The 26042-nt window shown below is 46.8% G+C and overlaps 1 protein-coding gene across 1 annotated transcript in view; it reads right to left on the bottom strand.

The window, feature by feature from the left end:
- PDE4A (phosphodiesterase 4A) overlaps nt 1–25741 on the bottom strand; it is a 378145-nt gene extending 352404 nt beyond the window's left edge. The window contains exon 1 of the mRNA XM_083593229.1: nt 25492–25741. The gene's annotated coding sequence lies outside the window, so the exon portion shown is untranslated. The remainder of the gene's footprint in view (nt 1–25491) is intronic.
- Between the last annotated feature and the right edge of the window lie 301 nt (nt 25742–26042).

The raw sequence follows: 26042 nt of genomic DNA, 5'->3' as shown, positions 1-26042 counted from the left end.
CTCTGAGGGTGGTTTGGAAACTTCAGCTGGTGCAGAATTCTGCACCCACGTTGCTCATTGTGGCAAGATATTATTGAGCATATCAGGATTGTAATGCTAATCCTGACTGCACTGGTTGCCAATTATTTAAATTTATCTACTACCCTTCACCTGAGGATCACAGGGCTGCTTACAAACACAGAATACATCCTTGCCTAGTACCTTTGGATAATGCGAAAGGTGCAGACATTATGCCGTCTGGAGGGCACAACACAAGAATGAACCTTTTCTGCTGTGGCTCCCCAGTTTGTGGGACGCTCTCCCCAGGCTGGCTCCTTCATTATACATATTTAGGCACCAGGCGAAAATGTGCCTCTTCAAGCAGGTCTTGGGCTGATTAACATCCTATACCCTTTTACAAGTCTTTGTGGGAGCGGGTTATTGGTTTGCTGTTGTTGTTTTGTGTTCTCATGTTGCATTTTTATATTGCCCTGTGATCTTTGGATGGAGGGTGGCAGAATAAGCAAGTAAGTGACCCCAAGCAGCTCACAGATCCTATGAAGTAATTACTTGGAAGAGGCCTGGTGTTTAATAGAGAAGATGAGTACAACTTCTCAAGAAAAGAGAAGCAGAATCACCATCACACTTTACAGAGCAGACAGATATAACACCTACACAGCAAGGATGGAGGAAAACATAAGATTGAAACAGAAAACCAGGACTGGAACCAACTATGAGAGACCATTGGAAGCAGGGTACGGATGGATATACACAGATCTCATGAAAGATGACTAAGGGAGCATTCCTGTGCAACGCTTGAGTTCTACCAGCTAAGAGGCTGTCGGATTTGGCAGAAGTCCCTTAGCACTGCCGAAACTCAAGATGCAGCACCCACATAAAAGATGCGCCAGTGGAACACAACAAATACACCTGTGGAGCCTTCTGCCAGTGAAGATGTACAAGTGAAACAGCTAAAATAGGGTGGAACCCTGGGTAGAACAGGAGTGGCCTGGGAGAGGTGCAAACCTACATGGTAGGTTTATCTTCTTCTTACTTCTTCTTCTTCTTCTTCTTTTTTTAATAATTTTTATTAACTGGCCAATCACATCAAATTAAATCACATCACATAAATTCCAAATTACAAAGCCAAATTTTTAAATTTTGTTGGGGGAACCCATACTTCAAGATCCAAAGGGGGATTCAGATCATCTTCTTATTACTGCGTTAATGTCCAAATCAGTCCCAATCAGTCCAAACAAAATTCATAATTCTATCCAGTCTTATCTTGGTGTTTCCACATCATATCTTGTTCATATAATTTCTATTTTTCCTTTACGATCTCTTCTGTTAGTCTCCTTAAGCCGATAAGCAAAATAATAATCCTGTGTGGATTTCCTGTTCCTCCACTAAGTCCAGATGGTTTCCATATATCTCCTTCATAGATAACATCGCTCTTTCCATCATAAATTTGGCATTTGTCGCTCTTAAGTCCCACCGAGACGTATGTAAACAACTCTATTTCTCTCTTTCTCCTCCCAGACCCAAGAGCTCCAACAATGCCTCCCAAAATGGCGACGGCATTTTTAACTGCGTCATTCCAAAACTCTTAGCTTTCCAGCTTCATCTTGAAACATTGCTTTGGTTCGAAAGTTTATCTCCACACAGCCTTCTTACTTCTTCTTCTTTCTTCTTTGGCGATCACTCATAGCCGAGTAAGATTGTCTTCCATAAACACGGTTTTAGCAATGAGTCCGTAAGTGACTGTGGAGGCCAATTCCGGACCCACGCGTCCTTCGTTGGACTGGTCATATTGTGTGGATACCTGGTTATCGTCTTCCAAAGCAACTACTCTATTCTGAACTTAAAAATGGAAAGTGTAATGGTATCTTATATACTTGTCCCAACAACAGAACTTTCTACCAATCCTGGACTTGGTGCAAAGAATGTCCTCCTGTGAAGAGGTAAGGGGTGCCCATCTCCTGTGGCAATGCCTGTGCCTAGGACATGGTGCAACTAACCATGTAATCACAGGATGATACCAAGACCCAAATGCTGGTGCCTTCAAAATCCTTGCCTTGGCCTCTTCTAATCCACTTTTAAGAATAAAGGCGGGGGGGGGGGGGGCTAAATTGATCTGCGAATCAAATTTTGTACCAAATACCAAGTTCCACCCAAAAATATCCTTTCTTAACAATTACTTTTTAAGAAGGACTAGTTCCAAAACAAGATACCCAGTATTTGCTGCTGAACCATAATATTATTTCCAGCAGAACCAGATTATCTCCTGCTCCTACATTTTTTCCCCTCCACCTTCCAGGAACTGTAAATCCCACACAAAGCTTTTCGCTTCGCTTGAATTCCTCTTTTACGTCTTATGCAAGCACTTTTCAAAATTTCATCTGTGGGTGTTGAATGGAGAGTGAGGGAGATTTGCGTTGGCCGGCTGTTCCCTGGGTAAGCTTTTTAGGTGCAACTTGGCACATCCTTAGGCATCATCGTTTAGCTTCTTATCCCTGTGACCAACATTACCCAGAGGATCTGCCAGGGTGCAGCCCTGCCGAGACCTCAGACATGAGCTCTACTCAGATGGAAAGCAAGAAGGCAGGACCCTCCAGTAGATCTCCGCATTGATAATGACCCTGGAAAAACATTGGATCTGGGCCCCAAAGCTGGAGGCGCCCACACCAGCTGCCAGAGTTTTTGGCTTTCAGCTGAGTTTCCCTCCCCTCCATTTCCCTCAGGGCGATGGGTGTCCCCCACCCCTACCCCGAATTTCTCCCAGACAGAGCGACTGTCAAAGTGCTCACCTCAGGGGTCAGCAAACTTTTACAGCAGGGGGCCGGTCCACTGTCCCTCAGACCTTGTGGGGGGCCAGACTATATTTGGGGGGGGGATGAACGAATTCCTATGCCCCACAAATTGAAATTGAAATACTTTATTGTCACTTGTACAACTGGTATACAGTGAGATCACATGAGCACTCAGCTCTTAGTCTTAATTCTCCTCGTTTACTGACGCACACCCACCAAACCCAGAATTCCGTTGCCCTGTTGTTATCTTTTCATTCAGCAGCCCACGGATAGAAGCTGTTTTTTACCCTGTTGGTGTGACTAATCATGCATCTATATCTTCTGCCTGGGGGCAGGAAATCAAGAAAGTGCCGGCCAGGGTGTGAATCATCCCTGGGAATTTTCCTCACTCTCCTGAGGCAACGTTCTTCCGCTATTTCATCCAGCGGATTCACGGGACAGTCCATAATATCTTGTGCTGTATTCATCACCCTCTGTAGGCACTTCCTATCATATTATGTCAAACCAGCGTACCACACCGTGATGCAGTATGAAAGGACACTTTCTATTGTTGACCAGTAGAAGGAGATCATCAAATAACCCAGAGATGCATTTTAAATAAAAGCACACATTCTGCTCATGTAAAAACACGCTGATTCCCGGACCATCCGTGTGCCGGATTGAGAAGGTGATTGGGCCGCATCCGGCCCCTTGGCCTTACTTTGCCTACCTATAACTTAGCTGCACTTTGAGACGCTTAAGAAGAGGAGGAAGTGTTTGGACCACATGTCAGATCAGGCCTGGCTGGGACCCAGGAAGGGGTGGCACTCGACTGAGCATTCTTGAACTTCATTTTACCCAGTAGTTTTCAACCAGTGTGTCGTGGTACCCTAGGGTGCCTTGCATGATGGTCAGGGGTGCCGCAGGCAACATCCGGCCTCTGTCCCTTTCCTTCCCTCCCTCCTCTGATGTTCAAAAGGCTCGCGCAGCTGCTTGCTGCAGCAGCCCTGGCTACAAGCTCCCCAGGCAAATGAATGGTGCCTCTGGGGCTGGCCAGGGGAGGGAAAAGGAGAGGAGAAGAGGGTGAGGGAACACTCTACAAGGGAGGGTGTTTGAAAAGCGTGAATGGCTGCCGGCTCTGCAGGAAAGGGTTGACATAACTGGGCTTCTGTGGCTGGGTGCATGTTTACTCACAGGGGTGCTGCAGAAAAAATGTACTTGGTAAAGGGAGCCGTGCACTTAAAAAGGTTGAAAACCTCTGTATTAAGAAATAAAATAGAAAAGGAGGAGGGAGGGAGAGAGTGCACAAGCACAAGGCCAACACAACCAGCTCCTTTAGGGACCTCTCAGAATAGTACAGCTATTAACAGAAGTAACAAGCTACAGCCTTGAAAGCTGGCTGCCAGGAGACACACAGTCCGCTCACGTCAGAGTAGCTAAGCAGTGACTTTCTCACCCATAAGAACACGTTGTCCTAAGCAGCCTATAAAGCGAATAGGGGCTGGGGAAAGTAATCATAAGTGGGACGCAATGGTGGTGCTAAGAGAACAGGTGGCTGCCTTCTACTGCAAAGTCAGCAAAGGATTCAGTCCGCACACAAGCGGACTGAGATGCTCAGTGCTTGGGTCAGTTCAATATATTGTTACAAAAGTTGGGCGCCACCCCCAATCTATACCAAGCCGTGGCAAGATTCCAGGGGGTTCCAGGCACTCACCCAGGGTCTGTGCTTGTTTGAGATGCAAGACACAGCAGAGGCCGTCGTAGCTTTAAGATATATGGTTTATTCACATATATACACCTTTAGTATGCATGGTTTTCCCAGTAGTGATGTATGGAAGTGAGAGCTGGACCATAAAGAAGGCTGATCGCCGAAGAATGGATGCTTTTGAATTATGGTGCTGGAGGAGACTCTTGAGAGTCCCATGGACTGCAAGAAGATCAAACCTCTCCATTCTGAAGGAAATCAGCCCTGAGTGCTTACTGGAAGGACAGATCCTGAAGCTGAGGCTCCAATACTTTGGCCACCTCATGAGAAGAGAAGACTCCCTGGAAAAGACCCTAATGTTGGGAAAGATGGAGGGCACAAGGAGAAGGGGACGACAGAGGATAAGATGGTTGGACAGTGTTCTCGAAGCTACCAGCATGAGTCTGACCAAACTGCGGGAGGCCGTGGAAGACAAGAGTGCCTGGCGTGCTCTGGTCCATGGAGTCATGAAGAGTCGGACACGACTAAACAACTAAACGACAACAAAGTATGCATGGAGTCCAGATCTTGCAGCATGGTCATTTCAAGAGGGGCTTGTTCTTCACAGCGGTACAAGCTATTGTGTCCAGGGCATTTCTCCCAACTTGCCTTCAGCCAGCCAGCCAGCCAGCCAGTCGTTCTGGCCTTTTTTCAGCTGTTCCAAGCCTTGTGCCAAAGGCTCCAGACTCTTCCTGTGACATGCCAGGTTACCCTGGCAACCTTCCAAATCCCCAGTCTCTGCTCACACCTCAGGGCTGAGCGGCGGGACAGTTCCCTTGCCTTGCCATTAGCCCTGCATTGTATCTTAATGGCCCCAGCTCGGCCAGGTTGTTCTGCAAAGGCTAGCCTAGGAATTCCTCTGCAACTTGCATTTCTCCCTTCACATCCCAAATAATCAAAATTCTACTGTTTATTCATGTTTAGGGGGTTCCTCCCCCAAACCTTTGACAATATTTTGACACCTGAGGCAGAACACTCAGCCGTAGCTAGGGGGTAGTGAGATGGGGCCCCTCCAGGGGTGCAGACGGCTTAAAAATATGTCCATAAATATGTCTATAAATAAAAATATCAATTATTGCTTCATAAGGAAAGGTTTTAAATAGAGGGTCAATTGAATTGGGGGTTGGGGTTGGAGGAGAGGCAGAAAGAAGAGCTAATTTGTCCGTGGCTAGGGGGCAAAATCTGGACTGTTCTGCCAGGGGCGCAAGATCACCTAGCTATGGCTCTGCCAAAGGGTGCTTGCTACGCAGTCGCTTATAGAGCTAGCTTAACCATGTCTATTTAGCAGCAAGTCCTACTGAATTCACTGGGGGTTACCTGCAGATAAGGACTGCAGCCTTAGAGTCAAACTGTATACTATGCAATTCACACAATTAGTGAATGGTGTTTTAAAGTACAGTAAATTGGAGGCACAGCGGTCTTTATCAGGTTCAGACTGCTGGGGCAAATGATGATGATATAAATTTATCGCCTCCCAAAGGAGCCCAGAGGGATGTGCACCTAGAAAGGTTAAAGCTCCTTAACCCACTCCATACCCAGGTCCTAGACTCAACTCTGACCCTGAAAACAGGACCTGTGCTATTTCAGAAAAGACATGCCGCTGGGTCTCACACTTACATTGAGTTTTGGCATCTTTTAAAGTCAGCCTGGTGATGTCAGGCTTTGGCACAGGGCTCTTGCCACACTCCGTGTCATCTCCCTCGCCCTCAACAAGCCTGTCTCAATGTCATGTGTACCATTACAGCAGAATGACAGCAGGTGTGCGAAGCCAGTCTTGGCTGGAAAACTCACAAAAATGCCCCTTTGGGACGCACCAAACCAGCAAGAGTATCCCACTACAAGGGGCTGCAATGGGGTGGCAACCATGGGATGTGAATCAGCACATTGAATGTTCAATTCAAAACCCACTTTGGCTGTGGACCAGCTTAGCTAAGAGCTCAACAAGCAGCTGTGGCTGAAAGTCTTTGCCTTTGAAGGGATGTTCCTCCTTTGAAACAATGCTGAGGATGAACAGCCAACCTCAGAAATGGGAGGATGAAGGTAGGATATGCTCTCACTGAGCCATAGAGACAGGCAGGATAGAGCCCTCAAGCAAGGAATCCTGCCCACAGCCTTTCTCCACGCACAACTCAGAGGGGGCATTTGAACAGGGGAGAGAAAAGAAATCACAGCACGAGCTTCACAGCACGAAGCAGGAATTGCTAACGCTTCTGACAAAGCTTGCTGTCTTGGAAGGCAGCCAAGCACGGGGACTCCCTAAATGACGCACAAAGGCTGGGCAGGGCTGGGTGTGGGAGAAGGAGAGTCCTCCAGCCGCTTCCAGGGAACTCGGCACAGCAAGGATGAGAGCAGCTACCAGCAGCTGCAAACACTCCCTGCCAGATTAGCTAATGTAAGATGCTTCGAGCGTTGCCTGAGGAGCAAGGAACTGGCATTTTGAGAGCTGGTGTAGCACAGCAGCTATTACAGGACAGAGCTTGAAAATCAGAAAACCCCTGATTTAAATCTCCCCTCTGCTATGTACTTGCTAGATGAGCCTCTTGCTCTCACCCACAATACTGAAATATTACTAACCTACCTTATACTGTAAAAGGGATGCGGGTGGCGCTGTGGGTTAAACCACAGAGCCTAGGACTTGCTGATCAGAAGGTCAGCGGTTCGAATCCGTGACGGGGTGAGTTCCCATTGTTTGGTCCCAGCTCCTGCCAACCTAGCAGTTCGACAGCACGTCAAAGTGCAAGTAGATAAATAGGTACCACTCCGGCGGGAAGGTAAACGGCGTTTCCGTGCGCTGCTCTGGTTCGCCAGAAGCGGCTTAGTCATGCTGGCCACATGACCCGGAAGCTGTACACCGGCTCCCTCGGCCAGTAAAGCGAGATGAGCGCGCAACCCCAGAGTCGTCTGTGACTGGACCTAATGGTCAGGGGTCACTTTACCTTTATCTTTACCTTATACTGTATGCTTGTAAAAAGAAACATTGTGCTTCTTGCAACTGATACATTATGAGAACTGTAGGGGAGGGGTGCTAAACTCCTTTCTTGTTTCCCAAATTGAAATCGTACTGACACATGATTTTCTCCAATAATAATTTGCTTCAATGTGACATTGCTTCAGAGACATATTTACAGGTATCCAAACTTTTCCAGCTGTCCTGCTGGTAACCCAACTGTTCAATGCCAAATACCATTATTCACTCTACCATCTTGCTTGCTTCTGTTTTATCATTACCTTCTCCTTTACATTTTATCTTAGTTTCCGGTTTCAGCTGTCCATAGCGATTTATGCTCCCCTTCTATATTTTTCTTTTTCAAATCCTTAGGGAGTCTGCCTCCAGCAATTGTGGGGCAAAACAGGAAGCAAGGGTGGTTTATCAGGAAGTAAGCTAAAGTTTCACTCTTCCGAAATATTTGAGGCTAGAAGGAACAAACCTGCCATTCATCTCTCTCTCCCCCACCCTCCATTAGTATGTCATAAATATTGCACGACAAAAACACTGTTACAGGGTTGTTGGTTTTTAAGTATAAAAGTCCTCAAAAACCCCAACCCCAACAACTGCAGATAGCTTGTAACTTGGGAAGGAGATGACAGAGCCCTCTTCCTCTAAATCAATTTCTGTTGCATTATGTAGAAGATCAAGGAGATATTCTGTGAATAATTGATTGCTTAAGCTACAGGGGGAAGGCAAGACCAAAATGTTTTCGCAACTGTGCTCAGCAGAGCAAGCTTGTTTTCCAAAACACAGAGGCAAGCAGGCAAACAGAGCAGTGTCAGGTGAGAGATCATCCCTGTGTCTATCCATTTTTCAGGCCAATTCTATGCATGTTTACTCAGAAAATTCAATGGTGCCTCCTGTACAGATCCATAGGGCTGCAGCCTTTACAACATATACAAAATGGTCAAGGTGGTTCCTCGCCATTTCTCTGCTGAAATACTTCCCTGTCTCCTGATGGCCATTCCACTTCTTTCTTCAGCCTCACTTTCTTTTAAGTCCTTTTCTCTTATCCATTCTTTCCATCCACCAATTCAAAACTTGGAAGTTATTTGTATATTCACTGTATTTGATCAAGCCTCAGTTGAGCCACCGTGCCAAACTTTATCCTCCAAACCAAACTTCCCTTTTAAAACCCAAGTTAGCTCTCTCTCCTATTAATTTATCCTTTGATTTATCCATACAAAGCCAGGATGACTGGGAAAGGACTTTCTTCCTAATATTTTTTCATGTGAAGAATTAAAAATAAATAAATAAATAGAGGAACATTTAGTATTGCAAATTTCCACCATCAGTCTGAAGTGTTACAGCTGAGATGCAGGCTTATCAGCTCAGTGAGAAATAAACTCTCAATCATACACCAGACTAGTAGTACTTGTTGAAGAAAAGCAAATACATTTCTTTTTCTTGAGTTCATAGTTAATGCATGTGTTACTTTAAACACCAGAGGACACTGTTTGTATAGAAATTTAGCCAGCCATTTTTGTAGCTCTCTGTCTAAGTTAATTCTACTCCTAAAGGATGAGCAATTTTTGTTTGTTCTTCTCTCCAGAGAAGATATCTGCTACTTTCTCTCTCTCTCTCAGCTCCACTCACTTTGTAACTAGTTCCTGCATGAATAAAGCCTTTGAATTCCAGGAACTGTAAGTGATTATTCCAATATAATTCACCCAAGCTACAAGGTCTGCTAGTACTACTATGCCAAAATCTGTTCATTTTCCTGAAAGTTTCCTTCCTCTGAGAAAGAGGCTTCATTCTTCTATCTCAGGAGCCCTTTAGAAACTCAGGGGCTGTGTTGTTCTAACCCTACCTTGTAACAATTCTCCAACATTCTGCAGCCTCCCTGGGTGCTTACACTCCTGCTCTGAAAGAACCCCATGGGAGGAGTAATTTGCAGAATGAAAGACACTCACAAACAACCCTTGAGTATGGCAAATGTATCAAAACCCCTGTCCTCATGAGAATTTCACATGCACACACACAAATTATCCCCTTTATAATTTTCAATTTTCTTTTATCCTTAATTGAAGGAGAATGGTCGGGGGGAAATGCAGAAGCGCTAATTTTCAGCAAAGCACTAATTATTATAATACTGACCAAGATAACAATATTGTTCCTAGAGTTACAGAAATCATAAAATACCGTATTTTTCGCTCTATAACACGCACCCGACCATAACACGCACATAGTTTTTAGAGGAGGAAAACAAGAAAAAAAATATTCTAAACGAAACAGCGGATGTATGATTTTTGTGGTTCATGCTGTGGCCACAGACATGTGATCTGACGGTGAGTTTGGGGTAGCCCAATGCAAAAATCCTGAGGATCCTTGTGGATCCATGCTTTGTAACCATGTTTTAAGTGGGGAGGGAAGGAAAAGCACTCAAGGGACAAGGAACACGCGTGGGGTAGGTGGAGAAGGATGCTGTTAATAATGCAGAAGAGGGGTATAAGAGGAGAAGGCTCCTCTCCTCTCCCGCTTTGCTCCTTTAAAGCAAGCAGGCTCTCTGTCCCTCTCTCCTCCCCACTCAGTGGCTCTTCTCCCGCTTTGCTGTTTCAAAGCAAGCCACAGAGGAGGGAAGGAAGGGGAACCATGGATCCTCTGCTCACGACTGCAGCAGATCCCCCCGCCATCCATAGGCATTCGCTCCATAACACGCACAGACATTTCCCCTTACTTTCTAGGAGGAAAAAAGTGAGTGTTATGGTGCAACAAATATGGTATTTTATATTCTGACTTCTTAGCACACCTATCTATTATTATTACAGTAGTATCTTGGTTTAAGAACAGCTGAGTTTATGAACAACTTGGGTTAAGAATGCTGCAAACCCGGAAGTAGGTGTTTTGGTTTGTGAACTTTGCCTTGGAATGAGAACATGTCTCACTTCCTTTTGAGTGTGTTCCATTTGTAAATTGAGTCCCCCACTGCTATGGGAAAGCACACCTTGGTTTAAGAACACTTTGGTTTAAGAACGGACTTCTGGAACGGATTAAGTTTGTAAACCAAGGTACCACTGTATTTATAAATCATCTATATGTAGTTTTTTAATAGCACAGTGTCCTACATTACAATAGACATGGTAGAAAAGGAAAGGGGGTCTGAAGGAACAGGAAAATAAACAAATTCAGGCAACATTACACATTAGATATTCAAGGTAGCAGCGGATACATAAAAATAAATAATGTAAAAATAGAATTTTGATTAAGGTCTAAAAACTATCCATTTCAGAACAAAAGCAAAAATATTAAAAGCAAGAAATAAGTCTTGCTAAAACCAGTAGCATCCAGAAGTTTGACACTAGCACTGAATATTGTGAGAGCACAATATAAATGGTACCTCGGGTTAAGAACTTAATTCGTTCCCGAGGTCCGTTCTTAACCTGAAACTGTTCTTAACCTGAAGCACCACTTTAGCTAATGGAGCCTCCTGCTGCCACTGTGCCACCTGAGCACGATTTCTGTTCTCATCCTGAAGCAAAGTTCTTAACCCAAGGTAATATTTCTGGGTTAGCGGAGTCTGTAACCTGAAGTGTATGCAACCCGAGGTACCACTGTATATCATTATTATAGGGTTTTAATATGGCCAAGAAAGTTTAAGGCAACTTGCAATACAGTATAGCAAATGGAAACAACTATCACCGCCTTTTTTTTTTTAAGGAAATGTTGTCTTTTGCATTCCCTATTACAGGGACACAGAACCAAAACCAGCCCAAGCAAGACCTCAAGTCCTCGCCAATTCAGTAAAGCTTTGATGAATTCATCTACTGATGAAAGCTTTCAGCACCACTCTACATTTATTATTAGCAGTAATCAACTGGATTCTCTAAGCAGACATGCCACTGTTTGGGGACTGCTACACACACACACTGGTCGAAATTCTTTTGTTCACACACACACATCCCGCTCTTTTACAGTACAGGAGGGTTGGGGAACCTGTGGCCCTCCAGATGTTGCTCATCATCATCCCTGACCACTGGCCATGCTGTACGTAAGTTGGAGTCCAGCAAGATCTGAAGAAGAGGAGTTTGGATTTGATACCCCGCTTTATCACTACCCGAAGGAGTCTCAAAGTGGCTAACATTCTCCTTTCCCTTCCTCCCCCACAACAAACACTCTGTGAGGTGAGTGGGGCTGAGAGACTTCAGAGAAGTGTGACTAGCCCAAGGTCACCCAGAAGCTGCGTGTGGAGGAGCGGGGAAGCGAACCCGGTTCACCAGATTACGAGTCCATTGCTCCTAACCACTACACCACATTAGGGGCCACAGATTCCCCCCATCCCCACAATATGGGCTCCCAAGTTTGGAAGACATACTCCAACAGCACAATCCTACACACATCTATTGAAAATAAAGTCCCATTGAGTACAGCAGTGTTTACTCCCAGGAAACTGGGTACTGGACTGTAGCTAAGTCCCCACCTGCAATATACATTTGAAGTGGTATTCCCCGTGGCTTCCCCCATAGAATCCTGGAAACTGAAGTTTGTTCAGGGTCCTCTGTGAAGAGGGGTTGACCGTTAAACCGATCTGAGCACTGTAGCTCTGTGAAAGGAAGTCTCCTAACAACTCTCAACGAAGTAAAGTTCCCAGGATTCTCTGGGGGAAGTCATGACTGATTAAAGTAGCAGGATAGGGCTTAAAATGCATACTGAATATTGGGGCCCAAGTGAGCTTTTGGAGGTGACTTCATCAGAATAAGACAATGCAAAGCATTTGTTGGTACTAACAAAACTCTAGATTAGATCCATACTAAGGCTGCAATCCTATATTCACTTACTGGGCAGCAAGCCTTACTAAACTCAGTGCAACTTACTTCTGAGTGAACATGTAAAGGATGAACTCCAAGTTAGTTGCCTTTAGTGTCCACTGAGATCTATGAGGCTTCAGTTAACGTCATGGATAACACTGATTTCAGTGGGACCAGAGTGCAACTAACTTGGCTCGGTTCAAACACACCGGACACATTATCTGCATCTGTATATACTGTATATTAGTGCGAGAGTCATACTGTGGTCCATCAGCGGCCCCACCAGCTGCAGCATGATGACAGAACAGCAAGCAGGTGAGCGAGCAAGTGGCCAGGGGTATTGAGCAGCCATGGAGGAAGGAGAGGCATTTAAAGAAAGGTGGGAAGTGCTTCAGAGAGCAGTTGGGCAAACAGCACCCATATAAGACTCAATTAAGGGAAGAGCTGTTTGGAAAGCCTGCAAGGGAAGGGATGGCAAAGGGGTGAGGCTTCAATTAGGTAAAGGTAAAGGGACCCCTGACCATTAGGTCCAGTCGTGACCAACTCTGGGGTTGTGGCGCTCATCTCGCTTTACAGGCCGAGGGAGCCGGCGTACAGCTTCCGGGTCATGTGGCCAGCATGACTAAGCCGCTTCTGGCGAACCAGAGCAGTGCACGGAAACACTGTTTACCTTCCCGCCGGAGCGGTACCTATTTATCTACTTGCACCAGTGTGCTTTCAAACTGCTAGGTTGGCAGGAGCAGGGACCGAGCAACAGGCGCTCACCCCGTTGCAGGGATTCGAACTGCCGACCTTCTGATCGGCAAGTCCTAGGCTCTGTGGTTTAACCCACAGCGCCACCCACGTCCCTTGAGGCTTCAATTAAATTCTGCTTAATGATGGGATTTAAACTCTGCCTTTATGTTTTTTAAAAACAGGCACAAGCCATTTTTCTTTGTGTTAGCCCACACACGTGGCTCTGTAGAGGATTAAATGTAATTGATATATCAACTTACTAATACCTTTCAGTGTGCCGTCCTTCCCATAGCTCAGTGGCAGAGCGCCTGCCTCACATGTGAAAGCTCCCAGGTTCAATCCCCAGCATCTCTGGTTGCTGTTTTGTTTTTTAAAGGAGCAGGTAGCCCCAGAAGCCACTGCCAGCCAGAGCAATAGATAATTCTGAGCTAGAGGGACCTCATACAAAGAAGTTTTCTAGGTTCTTCTTCTAATGCTAGCATTGCCGCTCCAGACCTCTGACCCTGATATGCAGCAGCTGACTGCATGCCCATGTCTGAGTGCAAGACTCTCTGCTAACTTACCTAGGAAACAGATACTTGATTTTGGTTTAGAGAGAAGAGGTAGTTCAATAAAGCGAAGGGAAAAAGACTAGTCTCATTCATGGCTGGCTGCCAGCCCAGCCAGCAATAAACAGCATGGCATGTGATTTGCAGTAGACTGCAGGCAAAAACAGAATTAAATATCTGCACATGATCTAGAGAGCTTGCTGTATTTCCAATGCTCCCCTGACTGCCAGGTCAGAAGGAAACCTATCTGATACCTCTGGGGAATTTCTGAGAAGTGTGATATGCTGGCATAGCAGACTTTATCTGAATCCCAAACAGATGCTACGTATTTCCCTATTTCCTTATGTGGCTTTGCGCAGCTGGAGCAAACACCCGGCCCATGCAGGAATTAGAGTGAATAATGCAGCAGAAGACAAAAGCTACAACTGTTTCCTTGACACTTTGGTCTAATGTATTTCTCTCCCAAACAGAATCAGCATTCCAACTCTGGTTTTAAAAAGAGAGAGAAGAAGAAGAAACACGCATCTTGTTCTCATAGTTGTGATAAAGTTTTGTAAGAATGCACATTCCATTTGCTAAAGCAGTGATGGGGAACCTGGGTTGCTGGGACTCCAGATCCCATCAGCCGCAGCCAGCATGATCAACAGTCAGGAATGATGGGAGATGTAATCCAGCCACTTCCCAAGGGCCACAGTGGACAAGGGCAGTGTTAGAAACTGAGATATGAAAGCTAGGAGCTAAACGGCACATTAAACTTTCTAGGTTATGGGCACAACAATGGAATGTCTAGGTGTGCCTTTTTAATAACAAGAATACGAAGCTGAAAATGAATGAACTGCAGCTAAAGTGTTATGTTCATTTTTCACAAGGTCTAGTCCTTTCCCTGCCCCCCCTAATATTCCTAAGAGAGTCTCTTCTCTGGTCTTCAGAGAGTAGCTGGAAGTGGGGAGGCAAAAAAGAGTCCTTCTCTCTTTCCACTCTGCAGTTTTAATCTGAAATCTTAGGCGTAGTACTGCACCCAGAGCTCAGAAACTGCTCGCGCTAATGAAATTCCCTGTCGCAAAATGTGCCTAGAACAGTGGAATTTTTGAACATTGGGCAGGGGTGGGGCAGGGAATCTCTACATTAAATTCACAAGTCCCAACTCCTGTTTCCTCTCCATTTTAGTCAAACCACGCCCCACCCTTGGACTTCTAAAAATAGTTCTCAAGGGGGAATTACACAAAAGGCTAGCCATTATGTTTTTGCACCTGTAACCCAGGTTCCAAGAGCCATGTGGCGAATAGTCTTTCTATCCCAGTTTCCAACACTGCTCCAAAACTAAGATCATGGTTTTTGGAAAACATAGCCACAGAGTTACAAATGTTGGACCATCATGAACAAGAGCAAACTCGATCTTTTTGATATCTCAGAATCCGGCTTAGCAAATCCCTTTCCTGGATATTGAAATGACGAGGGGCAAAGCACAAAAGGTAACAGGGGCACTGATGTAGTTTTATTTCAATGAGGGTGGCCAGTTGTTTGATCCTGCATTGACAATTTCCAGTAGCAAAGTGATCCCCCAAATGTTATATAGACCAGAAATTTGAGGAGATGACTTGAACACAAAGGGTTAGAAACAGCAAAGAATCAATTTCTTAGATTCTCTTCACCCAATGGAACATCAGTGGCTCTTCTACAAACAGAACAGGTTGGACAAAGGCAAGAGTGGACTGTGCACGGTTTAATTACCTGAAAAGAGTTATTACATCTCTACTCAATGAGCACTTTCCATCCATATGCTACATGGACCTGGAGAACACACATTGGTGGAATCCTGGGTATTATCATTTGCAGGAGCTGAATGAGGTTCTGAGGATGGAGAAGCATCAACTAAGGGATTGGCTTTATTTGATAGAATCCAGAAGGGACTTACAAGCAATTAAAACATCTAACTGTTCCCTGTGTCTCCCTCTATTGAAAGCATAGCATTTTAGAGCCAGTTAAACTTCTGCCTGTACCATTAAGATCTGCCTTTACTGTGTTGTGATTTCAAGCAATGCCCTCAGCTGTGCTGGATGGTCCTTACAAGAAGATTCCATGTGCAGATAGACTATGCATATGCAGGCACTTGCAGACAGAAGGTAGTATCCATTATTTGTTATTTTGCCCCTTATACACAGACCCAAGGAGTCGCTTTCTAAAACCCTTGTTTGTTCAAGGAAGCAGTCAACCCCCAATGGAGTGGGTTCTGCGATTACCTAGTGACTCCAATGTGTTAGTGACTCACAAAGTGGCCCTGTCTGCATTGGCAGCAAGGAGGAACTGGACAAAATAGCCGTGGACTGGAGATTCGGAGGTCTAAATCTGAAAGACACTTTGCATCACAGCGAAGGCCTCCTGGTTATAGTCTCATTAGAAATAGATGGTTCTGTCTGTTTTAGTCGATACCTTAATCTATATTTTGTATTGAAACTATGTTTTCATGCCTTTGGCTAGCACAATAAATTTATCGGTGATGGTAATGATTTTTAAACATATAGACTTGCTTGTATGAACGGGTTTCCTCCCATCTCTGTGCACAGGGTATGACCAGCATACATGGCTTGGAAGAGGAGAAAAATCCCTCTGCCATTCCCTGCTCAACCATTTTGGCCAGGATAACTATGGCTGGTATTCAGCAGTTAGCCAGCCACTTAGCTTTGACCTTCGAACTGGCTCCAGATCCCTGGTTCTGGCCCACTCCACTAAGTCTCCACTGAGCCGCCTCAGAGCCCTAAAATGACACAGTTGTGCCTCTTGCCATCTCCTCCAATGGAGAGCAGAAAGCTATATCTGCCTCTCTGTAAATCCTGAAGACCTCTAAATATTTATGCTACAAGAAAAGTAAATGACTGCTGGATTGGACAGTGCAGTAAATCTTTATTATAGCACAGGAGTGGGAAGAGAACAAAGACGCCTATTTTTCCACAGGCCTTTTGGTATGTGTGGTCGTTATCCTTGAGATAGACCTAAAACATTAGCCCAGTGCAGATACTACAATCAAAGCATCAGGCGCGTGGGGGTTGTTACTGCACCTGCCAACTCTAACCCCCTCAGAGCCCCGATACTATGTTTTGCACGGAGTCTGTGCATGTATACCCCTGTGAAGTTACACACAGCTCTGTGAAGGTCTAACTATTTGCTATTCAAATGTAATTTGCAAACCAAACTCTGGCAGCCGTTTTTTACTTGCAGGAAAAGCCACTTTTTGTTTTCGGGGGGGCAAGTTGATACAGGCAAGTGGTGGAGAGGGTAGGTGCATGTAATCTTCTGGTCATTTCTTCACTACTCGCCCACCCACAGCTATGTATGTGTGTGTGTGTGTTTGTTTGGGGGTGGGGGTGGGGGAAGCCTGACAAGAATTGATCAGTAGGTGCTGGCATTCTCAGACATCCACAAATTCTGCTAAGCCTCTATCACCAGTCAAGATCTGGTTGTTGCCACCAGCCCTATCCCAAAAAGTCTACATACCCCAACTTTAACAACAACAACAATTTATTATTTATACCCCACCCATCTGGCCGGACCTCCCCAGCCACTCTGGGCGGCTCTCAACAGAATATCAAAAAACGATAAAACATCAAACATTAAAAACTTCCCTAAACAGGGCTGCCTTTAGATGTTTTCTAAAAGTCAGATAGTTGTTTATTTCCTTGACATCTGGTGGGAGGGCATTCCACAGGGCGGGCGCCACCACCGAGAAGACCCTCTGCCTAGTTCCCTGCAACCTCACTTCTCGCAGTGAGGGAACCGCCAAAAGGCCCTTGGAGCTGGACCTCAGTGTCTGGGCTGAAAGATGTGGGTGGAGATGCTTCTTCAGGTATACTGGGCCGAGGCCGTTTAGGGAGATGGGCAGGGTATAAATTATTATTATTATTATTATTATTATTATTATTATTATTATTATTATTATCTCATCCCTGGCATTGCACTGGGATCTGGAGGCACTCGGAAGCAGTCTCCTTCCGGCTTTCTGAGCACCTCCAAATCTTTTGCTGAGGGCCTCCGCCCTTCTCTTGAGCTTCGAAAGATGGGTGTGGGCTCTTCCTGACCTTGTGCTGGGGTTCAGAGGGGCTCGGTTTCCAAAGATTGAGGTTAGGGACAGCCAACACCCTTCTCTCAGCAGACTGGAAAGATGCGCTTGCCAGATCGCTGAGCACTCTTTTCCTTTCCTCTCCCCTCACCGCAAGAATGAAAGAAAGCAGCTCGTTGTTGCCAAGCAACACACACACAGAACCAACTCTCCCCAGCACCACTTTCCTAAAGAAGCCCAAGTCTATTGTCCTGTTCTTCAAAACCAGTGATGAAGCCAAGCATAGGATATGGAGAGGCCGTTTAGGACTAGGCTTTCCTGTCAGGGAACTTCTGAGCTGGGGAAGCTGCATGGCAGGCAGAAAACACTAAGTGACGCTTCTTCTCTCTGGAGAAAAGCTGCACATCTTGAACTCTTGCCACCTGACATGCAACTGCTCATGGCCCAAGTCTCTTGGATCTGCCTGTCTGGTCACTTGCCATCGCTTCCGCCAGGTTGTCTGGCTGGAGGCAGCCAAAGGGAGAAGAACGAGACGAGAACAGGCACAGAGATTGCAGCAACACCCACCGCTGTCCTGCTGGCGGCACATATCTTTTGTTCTTCACTTAAAACATAACACAGACCTCTAGGGATCTGCAGCCTGCAAAGGCATCATCTACAGTATGTGGCAAGGTTTCTCAGATGAAGATCATTTCCATTTAAAATCCGTAAGTCAGGCCTCCGTGGTCGAGCATGCCATTTACTCTGCAAACATTTAATGAAACCAGTTCTGTCATCTTATGCTACAACCACTATTGCAAGCCCCCTTAACACCCTCCAGCAGACACTAGGAAACAGTAACTGCCATAAAAAGACTTTTGGGGCTACTTGCAAGGAGCTTGGCTGGCTGACAGACTGCTGATCTGGAGCCTTGGTTCTTGGCTGCAGAGCTGAAAGAATGCATTTTGAAAACAAATCTCATGCCTGATCTTGCTTCAGTCAAATGGAACAAGAGGACAAGGGGAAAAGGTGTCCTATCCTGTGCTTGAAGGGGAGAGAAGTGCCTTTCTCTGACCATTTGAGCTACTTGCTGTCACACATTCCTTTTATTGATCCAGAGGCGCTGGTAGTTAACTACAACAAGGTGCCATCTGCTGTGTTAAGATCTCTCTTTTTCTGTAGCCATACTGTTACCCATTTTGAAAAACAAACAAACACATTTATTGCCTTTTCCATTAGCACTGTTGCTTAACCACTTTCCATTGTAAGGATATAAAACAGGGGGAAATAATCAATGATAGAAGTAGTATGCAATCAAAGTAAAGTTACCAATTATTTGTCATTTTGAGTCCTACCACCTCCTGAAACCACAGAATAGACATATTATGGCACCACAGAAATCCAGCCACTCTACTCAATAAAACCTCATCTGAATGTAACTTTCGAAACTCCCAAGGTAAGCTCTTATATCTCTATGGACTTGTTGATTCAGCAGCCCCACGGAATTCAACAGAAATTACTTTCAAATAACTGTATTACTAAAGCTGCAGTTCTAATTATCTGTACAGCATCATCATCTGGACAAAGTTGCATAAGCAAAGGGAGAGACAGATCTCTGCCCCAAGACACTTAAAATGTAAATGTAAGTAGAAGACAACAAAGCAGAGAGAGAGGAAAGGGACAGCAAGGAGGACATAGAATGAAATGCGGAGATTCAGTCTTTGTTTTGTTTCAGCTGAGGGAAAGGACAAGGATTAAGTAAAAACAACAACCATCTAGCTGAAATTTCCAAAAGGGTAACCATGTTTGTCCTTCTTGCTGCAACAAATAGTCTTTAAGACAAACACATTTGTTACGGTATAAGCGTTAATTGACCACAGTTCACTTCATCAGCTTAATTACATAATTAACAAAACAGTTGTTGGTACCACAGACATCCTGATAGTGGTAAGCCAATTAACACATTTAAAGAACTAAAAATCCTTCATTTCTGTTCATTCCATCACTGAACCTCTTGATGTAATTCAATGGTTTCACACTTCAGTCTCTGTATGAAGTTCCTTGGTTCAAGATGCCCACTCTAAGGACATTTACTGAGTATCCTAGGATTTTTGAGTCCACAGCTCCCTTGACCAACTACATCCTTTCTGTGGCATCCCTGTGAGGCTCATGAGCCCAGTTCTGTCACCCTTTGTCTGCAGAGCTGGCAGCCTCTCACCCTTTTTTGAACACCCTCCCTTGTGGAGGGTTCCCTCAGCCTCCTCTCCTCTCCCCTCTCTTTGGGAGTCCTCAGGGCAGCCGCTGCTGCCACTCATGGTCCCTGAGCTGCGCCCCCTGCCCCAAAGAGAGGTGCCTCCTCACACTGCCCCACAGGAGCCTAGGACTTCCCAACAGCAAGAGCTGAAGGACAGGCTGGCTGGACTCCCTCACCTGCTGGCTTGCTTACTCTGAGGCCACCTCAGCACCTGGCAACCAGCACCCCCTGGCCAGCCCCAGAGGCACCATTCGCCTGGGGAGCTTGTAGCCAGGGCTGCTGCAACAAACAGCCATACAAGCCTTTGGGAGGCAGAGACTCGAGAGGGCATCAAAAGAGGGAGGGAAGGAAAGAGGGACAGAAGCCAGTGTTGCCCACGGCACCCCTGACCATCATTCAAGGCACCCCAGGGTGCCACGGCATACAGGTTGAAAACCACTCTCCTAGGAGACTGAAATGCCCGCCACCCCTGCTAGCTTTGAATGCTGTTGTTTCTGATGTCAGATTTGTGAACATTTATTCTTTAGCATAGCAACCGGCCTGTTTGTTTTATGTAGACTGCAGAAGGACAATGTTGGGAGATGATGTCATACGTCACACTGGAAGATGAGCAGCCAAAAGAACTTCTGGTGTTGTGGATGACAGTATTTGTTCCTGCATAAGTGTTGCGGGAAAAGATTTGGGGACAGAATTGGCCTCTAGGTCTGCAACAAGGGCCAGTTCCTCTGCCTGTATTAGGGCTGTGCAATGTTAGGTTTTCAACATTGTGATATATCACCAGCATTGGCGATACATCAGGATGTTGAAAGGGAGGAACAAGCTGCCTGGTCCCTGGTCCCTGGGCCCATGAAGTTTAAAGGAGCCCCCACCCCAGCCAATGTAGCTTGTTCATCCCTCAGTTGTATGATGGCCAGAGAGCGATGGAGGTTTCGCCTGGCAATATATTGCGACTGAAACCACAAGTTGGAGATCATTGGAGTGGTTTCAGCTGGAAACTGTAAGTGACAACAAGTGCTTTTCTGTAATTTTCTCTTCTGGGTCAGTCCTGTAGTAGATTATTCCCAAATTCCCATCTGGCCTTGTTGACCTGTTCCCCACCCCCAACTTCATTGTGTGGGTACTATAGGCTGAGAAATGAGACTGCAACACAAAAATGCCAAATTACAACACTCTCATTTGTGGATTGAACGGAGACAAATATTTTCAGTGCACTATATGTGTTAATTGCCAGGACAACAACTATATAGTGAATTGCCACCAATAATTGCACAATTACAACTTGCTGTACTTTTCTGCATTTCATTTTTTTCTGACCTCACTGTTTACAATTCCTCCACCCCCTCCCCTGACCTGTAACTCAGAATAATCCTTCATGAATCTAACGAAGTAGACTGAAGTTCATAAAAGCCCACACCATTTGCTAAGACTTTAAGATGCCAAAAGACTTTTTCTGGAAAGGAATGTTAACAACCAGGGTGAATTATCCTTATTTCATTCACAAATAGCTCTTTACCACTAGTAATTTACAGAACGTACCAACATCACTGAGTAGAGTTTGCACTTCCCTAGTGAAAGCACAGTGGAAAGTAAGGTTTACTGCTTTAAGGATCAGTAGCAGATTTAAGCATCCCCAGGGAACCAGTGCTAAAAGCACACAGATGGCTCTGGACTATTGAATAACTATTCCTGTTCTTCATCCTGTTCATCCACTATGTCCACAGCATTCCCTTGATCCACCCATCTTGTAATTCTATCAAAAAAAGAAATGACATTCATCTCCCATGACTTGTTTTTGAGAAGCCAATGCTGGGTCTTAGTAATCACAGCATTCTTTTCTAAGTGCACACAGACGGACTGTTTAATTATCTGTTCTAGGATCTTTCCAGGTATTGATGTCAAGCTCAATGGTCAATAGTTACCTGGGTCTTCTTTTCCCCTCTTTTTGAAGATGGGGGCAACATTTGCCCACCTCCAGTCTGCAGGGACGTCACCTGTTCTCCAAGGATTTTCAAACATTATAGACAGAGGCTCTGTGATTACATCTGCAAGCTCCTTTAGTACTCTGGAGGGCAACTCATCAGGCCCTGGAGAGTTGAATTCATTTAAAGTGGCTAGGTGTTCCCTTACTACATCTTTTCCCATTTTGGGTTGCAGCTCCCTCCTTGCATCATTTTTTCTGTTACCACCAGGTTGGGCACTGTTTTCCTTTTGGGTGAAGACAGAGGCAAAGTCAACCAAGAGCATTTCTTTGTCTCCTCCATACAAGGGACCTACTACTTGCTTGAACTTTTTCTTGCTTCGAACCTAGTCAAAGAAACCTTTTACTATTATTTCTAAACTCTCTTGCAAGCCTGAGCTCATTCTGAGCTTTGCCCACCTAACCTGCCCGATGTGAACGTTAGCTACGCATGCACACTCTTCATGATTTCTCCTTTCTTCCATTTCTTATACATTAATTATGGAGCCACAAAGATTTCTTCGGGTGTGCTGGAGCACTTTGTTAATCAGAAATACCTCTTAGTAAATGCATTCTCTGTTTGATACGGAGTTAAGGGCCATTTCACTTATAGCTGTATATTCTGTTTCCCCACCCCTCCCTTCCAAAGGCAGTATTCAGAAAACAGACGTGCATTTTCACCCCAGAGAGTGGACAGCCCCAAAGAGCCATGCTTAAGCCATGCATATTTTGATTATATTTCCTCTTGCCATAAGAAACCAGACTTCAAAACAACATGTTTACCATAAGGAAAACTGAGGAACAGCAGAGGCAACAGTTGAGCTTGCACTGATGGATAGGTTGGGATAACTGAGTTGGAATTGATGCATCGATTCAAACAAATGACATTTTGTACATAGACAAATCCTTGTATTGTATGTTCATGAGAGGCAGTTGACCTTCCCCTCCCTTAGTTCAAAAAGACTAATATTTTGCCCTGAGTAATTCCAATTTGGGAAAGATGGAGGGCACAAGGAGAAGGGGACGACAGAGGACGAGATGGTTGGATAGTGTTCTCGAAGCTACCAGCATGAGTTTGACCAAACTGCTGGAGGCAGTGGAAGACAGAAGTGCCTGGCATCCTCTGCTCCATGGGGTCACAAAGAGTCGGACACAACTAAACGACTAAACAACAACAATTCCAATTTCCACAGAATACAGAGCATAACACAGGACAGGTAGCAATATAATGCCATTTGAACTGTGCTGAGGCAGATTTCTGGCAGCATTTAAAGTAGAGAGTGAGCCCCCTTTGGCCTTTAGATAATAGCAGGGACCTCTGACCAGAGGGTAGGATGGAGAAGAGAGAGAGAGAGAGAGAATGAACAGATTGGATGGGCTGTGATTACACCTTTGAGCCATACCAGCACAGATCCTGCTTCACCACCAGTGGCGTAGCGTGGGGGGTGCAGGGGGGGCCGGCCGCACCGGGCGCAACATCTGGGGTTAGGGCAAATCCATGGGTTAGGGGGCGCAAATCCACGGGTTAGGGGGCGCAAATTACTTGCCTTGCCCCGGGTGCTGACAACCCACGCTACGCCACTGTTCACCACCGCAACATGTGCACTTTCTCTGTGTACTTTCTGCAATGTAATGAGGGAATCCCAAGCCAGCTGTCGAAAACAGCAGCACAGTCAGTGCTGGCTCAGTGCCCCCTGTCCCCTGCTGGAAAGCTTCAAGAGAAATATATCCTGTATTTGCACCACTGCAACTGAAAGTGTGCCTCTGCTTGCAGGCTGGAGGGGATCTCAATGAAGCCTGCTAGAGCTGGTGCCTTGTTGAGTTTGTTGTGCAAGAGACTCTGCTTGGCTCCCACTGTTTGCAATGCAGCACACGCTCCCTTCTGGCATTCTGGGAAAGCAGGGTAGCCCTGCTTTGCAGATAATGTTCCTCCCATCTTCTGCTGCCTTCTATCAACAGCTAGGGAGAAAAACAAGTGGATTTCCTTCTGCCTCAACCAGCCCAGGAAGCCATGCTAACAGCACCGGGCAAGTGGGAAGCAGAGCTGGCCTAAGATGTTTGCCCCAGTAAAAAAATCAAAAGCCACAAACACCTCCCAACCCACTCCTTAATATGGGGCACCATCCACCAGGAAGTAGACATGAATGGGAGGTGTGCTCTCCATTCACTTCCATGGCATTTATACTGGGAAAATTCCCCATGGGATTCTGCCTGAGCCATATCTGACCCTATCCCAACAATGCCCTCAAAAGGTGCCACCTGCAGGCAGCCACCTCACCTTGCCGCTGGCAAAGCTGTCTCTACTGAGGAATGCCAAGCAGCATGTCTGAAGTTCACGAAGCAAAGCCAACTCTCAATGCAGAAACATTCCCAAGAGCAGGGATGCACATGGAGTGAAACAGGTCCAGTAAGAATTGCCCCTTTGAACTGAACTTTCTGAGGATCACAGCATGGCAGACTGGCTTGGAATAAATGGGCTGGATCTGATCTGTCACAACCCAATTTTGTCATATTACTGGGGATTCAAACTAATGGGGAGCTACCAAGTCAACTGGCTGAAAGCCAAGACTTTTGACTTTATAGTCCTCTGCTGAAAAGGGGGCACAGCAGTGTGGCAAAAGTGGGAAAAGGTAGAAGCCCAGACCTCCAGGGACACATCAGTCAAACTTGGTTGTGCCTAGGGAGGGGCCCTATAACTGCCTGGACAGTGCAGAACACAGATGGGGAAGTGGGGGCTTTTGCACAACCTGCTTGCTGAGAGCAACCTTTGGAATTTGGCATTGGCAGAATCCTCGACCTGTTAGAAATTGTACGTGGGGTGAACCAGGAGTGCTCGGGAGCACATGCAAACACAGAGACACATGAGAGCATACATGAAAGTGCACCATTACATCTGCCTCTAGAGCTGTGGGGCTTGCCCCATTTTAGCAGCAGGAGCCTCATTAGGACAGGCTAAAGTAGACCACACATGGCAGGGAGGGCCTGTGTTCAAATAAGCGCAGTCCCCGACTATGTGCACAGAAATGTAGTTACACCAATGCGGGGAGGGATTTCCACGGAAAACCCACTTGAGATGGCGTAAAATACTCGGAGGGCACCCTACCGGGGAAGAAATTCCTTGAGCTTTCCGAAACTATTTCTGAGTGAGGACGCCCGCCCCCCCCCCTTGCAAGGAATCAGAATCAACGACAAGCATTAGACTCCACGGGCACCCATGCCAACGCCAAACACGCGTGACAGCTTTTAACACATCTACACGTGTATGCCCGGGCAGACACGAACGAAGCCGCAGCTCCGCAGCCCAACACCGCCAGAGCCCGAGGGCTGCGGTGCAGAACATCAACTCACACCAGAAACCCACCGTCTGTCCCGCGGGAGGGGGAAAAATGTATGTTTTTAACGCCAACAGAAGGCTTCCCGCGGGACTGAATTCGGACGCGGCATAAGCCAACAGAAGACCCCGCGCGCGGTAACCCGGCCCCCCTCCAGGGCACCCACGTGGGCCCACGAGCGGGGGCAGGAGTCCCTTGCCAGCCCCCCCCCCCAGGCCGGGCCCCGCAGCCAAGCCCCGCCGGCTGGGAGCCAGCGGGCAGCTTGGCGCAGCCACACGGCGGCGGGTCGGGCAGCAGCTCAGCGCTCCGCCGCGCTCTGGCCCATTCCCGCGCAGCGCGCCCGGAGCAGGCGCGGAGGCGCCGCTGCTCTGCCGCAAGGCTCTTACCTTTGCAGTGCAGCCGAAGATCCCGCGCGGCGCCCGCGGCTCCCTCTCCGCTTCCCGCCCATTCGCCGGCGGGGCGGGCGGGCGGGCGGGCGCCGTTTGTTTCCCGCCGGCGCTGAGAGGCAGCGCGCCGAGGAGAGGGCGGCGTCGGAGGAGCCCGCGGCCGCCTCGGGAGCCCCGCCCTGCCCAGCGCCCCGCTGCCCAAGTCCGCGGACGGGGCGGCGAGCGGCGGCGGCGGCGGCGGCTAGTAGCAGGGAGCGCCTCGTGCACGCGAGCGCGTGGATGTGCGCGCGCGGGTGCGCGGCGGTGGCGGCGGCGGCTCCCGCTGCAGGCGAAGCTCGACGGGGGCAGAGCGGGGCCCGGGGTCGAAAGGGAGCAGGTCAGCCGGCGCATCGCACGGCCGCGCGGGGTCCCGAGACGAGCGGCGACACGGGGAGGAAGAATCAGTGGGCTTTTTTCCTCTGTGAGCAAGGCAGAATTCCTGGATCTCCCTATGGCTGATCGATTTTCTTTTTTGCGGGGAAGAAGCCAGACGTTCAGGTGCCCCGGGCGCG

The sequence above is a fragment of the Podarcis filfolensis genome (assembly GCF_964270895.1).
Source record: "Podarcis filfolensis genome assembly, chromosome: 17".
Classification (NCBI taxonomy): Eukaryota; Metazoa; Chordata; class Lepidosauria; order Squamata; family Lacertidae; genus Podarcis; species Podarcis filfolensis.
Note: the sequence above shows the minus strand (reverse complement) of the source record. Positions and strands in the feature narration are given on the sequence as shown.